The sequence below is a fragment of the Amphimedon queenslandica genome, unplaced genomic scaffold (assembly GCF_000090795.2).
Source record: "Amphimedon queenslandica unplaced genomic scaffold, v1.1 AMPQUscaffold_11191, whole genome shotgun sequence".
Taxonomy (NCBI): Eukaryota; Metazoa; Porifera; class Demospongiae; order Haplosclerida; family Niphatidae; genus Amphimedon; species Amphimedon queenslandica.
In genome coordinates this window covers 3,853-6,729 of record NW_003548564.1, presented here as the reverse complement: position 1 = coordinate 6,729, position 2,877 = coordinate 3,853, and positions in this window count along the sequence as shown.

Sequence of the window (2,877 nt, the reverse complement as noted above, 5' to 3'; positions counted from 1 at the left end):
TAATTACACATCAGAAGCCACCCAAATCAACCCTCTTTGGTAATAAGATTTTCAATGATATTCAGTGTTATTGGTGTGTTCCAGTAACTATTTTCATGAGGTCCTATATACCACACACATACACTGATACACCCATCCTTTATACACTGGTACATGTAGTACATCTGTACTGCTCCATTTCAGTTTACAGGGAAAGCTTGAATGTTCCTTTGATTAACTAGTGAAGGTTACTCTTACTTTGCAGTACTAGAAAAGATTGTCTCTTCAATTCCTTTTATAAAGTCTTTCTTTATTGTGGTGTAAGTGATCACTGAAATAGCTACACCTTAAGTTACCTAATTCTCTCATTGTCCTCCATACTATAGTACAAGATGATTGATGTCTCTCAATGGAGAGCAAGTATTGGACTGTGGAACTACTGTCAAGCTGCCTCCAGTAGACCAGCTAATGGCCGCCACTCTCACTCATTCAAAGCTGCAGTAGACAGCAAGTCAGGCAGTACTACATCAGGAGAGAAGACATCTAAACTGCCAGCAGCTCTGTCTCTTATTGTTTCTCTTCCTTTAAGATATATGAAGCTTAATTTTATTCCTCCAACTGGTAAAGAAACTAACAGTATATAATATTATCATACAGCTGTATTTACAATAGGTATAATTACTGTTACTGTTATGATCCACTGCCTCCAGTCATTAGTCTTGTTTATAGCTACTATTGGCAGTAGCTCTGACCTGATCTACTATTTGGTTTTACTTCTCCTCTTATCAGGAGATGTTGAACTCAATCCTGGTCCTATAACAGGTAAACATACACTTAATACGACACTCATTAACTAATACACTACTGCAGGTAATCCAAAAGATATATTAAGGACTCATTCTGATAAATTAGTTCATGCTATTAGTGTGAATCTATACAGTGTAACTGATGCACTGTATGCTAAAGAACTGATACCACAACAAACTAAACAGGACATGCATGTACAAGGACTAGCAGACAATAAAAAAGCTAGCAAACTTGTGAATATCATTGAGCAACAGTTGGAATCCTCTCTTAATCCAGAGCAGTATTTTATTGATATATGTCATGTATTAATAAACCAACAACATCGTACACTAACAGATATTGCTACCTCTATATTACACCAGTTAGGTGAGTGCATGTGTGTACATTATCAGTGATCAATATAGTCATTATATCTCAATACATTAGGTCAGTCTATACTTGATAATGTCACATCCATTAGTTCAATACCTGATGATGTTCAAGGATATGCTGACAATATGAGACAACACTACAAACACCAACCTATTGTTGCTATAGACTGGCCACCAAGAATTGGAAAAGATTTCTTTGGAAGACTAGCACTAGTAGAAAAACAAGACTACAGCACACAAGCAGAATTAGCTTGTCATATGTTAAGAGGAAAAGTTGATGAAATAGTTGAACAAACTGAAAACAAAGAGATAAGTGCTGAAGATGTCCTCCAACCTACAGATAGTTCTCTGTCTCTCAGAGTAGTAATAGACGGTCCTCCTGGTATTGGCAAGACCACACTCTGTCGTAAACTGTTAAATATGTGGTCTAATGGACCACTTGTACACCAACAGTATGACTTGGTACTTTACTGTCCTTTAAGAGATAGCAAGATAGCTACAGCTACTACACTAGCTGACCTGTTTGAGTATAGACGTTATGAAGTTCCCATGGTAGTTAAATGGATTGAGAAGAGGAACGGAGAAGGATTACTGATAATCTTTGATGGTTGGGATGAACTAAGTGAACAACTCAGACAGTCTTCATTAGCTGCTAGTATCATTCATAGAAAGCAGTTAGACAAATGTTCAGTAATTGTTACCTCTCGTAGCTATGCCTCCTCTTCACTTTTGAAAATGGATACTCTTAGTAGACATGTTCAGGTCATTGGGTTTTCTAAGGAAGAAATATCAACAGTAATTGTACAAACACTTCAAAAAGATACAAAACTAGCACAAGAACTCATTTATGAAAACACTGAACAAGACACTGAAAAAGCAGAAACAGACAAAAAATACAAAACAACAAAAGTAAAATACAAATTTCATTTCAAAACTGTTCAAAGCAGTAAGGAATCACAACTAGCAGTGAAACTCATCAATGATCTTAAAGTACGAAATGATGTACAGTCATTGTGCTATGTACCACTAGTCTGCTCCATGGTCATCTTAGTTTATTGTAAGGAAGGAGGGCACTTACCAACAACACTCACTCAACTGTATGAGAACTTTATCCTACAAACTATCAAAAGACATGTTGAAATAAAACCAAGACATGGCATTGACCCATATCATTTAGATAGTGTCTTTACTTTACCATCACAATTAGCTAAACATTTGCAAGAGATGTGCAAAATAGCTTACACTAACCTAGCTAATACAAGAATGACATTCACTGCACATCAACTACAGTCACTGAGTGAGGAAGTCAAGGAACACTATCTTGGATTGATAACAACATTCATAGAATATGATGAGAAGAAGTATCAGTTCCTTCACTTGAGTATACAGGAGTTTCTAGCTGGCTGGTGGATAGCTAAGCATGAAAAGAACACGGAGGAAGTGTTTAACAATCACTTTGATGATGATCACTTTAAAATGTGTCTGAGGTTTGTGGCAGGCCTAACTCACCTTGAACATGTCAGCTATCAGCATTATTTTAATATGCAACAATTTAACTTACATTGTAAGACAAAACCATTGTCTGGATTTGAGATTTGTCATCTCTCCTACTTTTATCAGAACCCTGAGATGCGTCATATTCGATCCAATGATCATTGTTTTCACAGTATGCTTGTTTTTCTTCTACAACTCTTGTATGAATCACAGAACACAACATTAT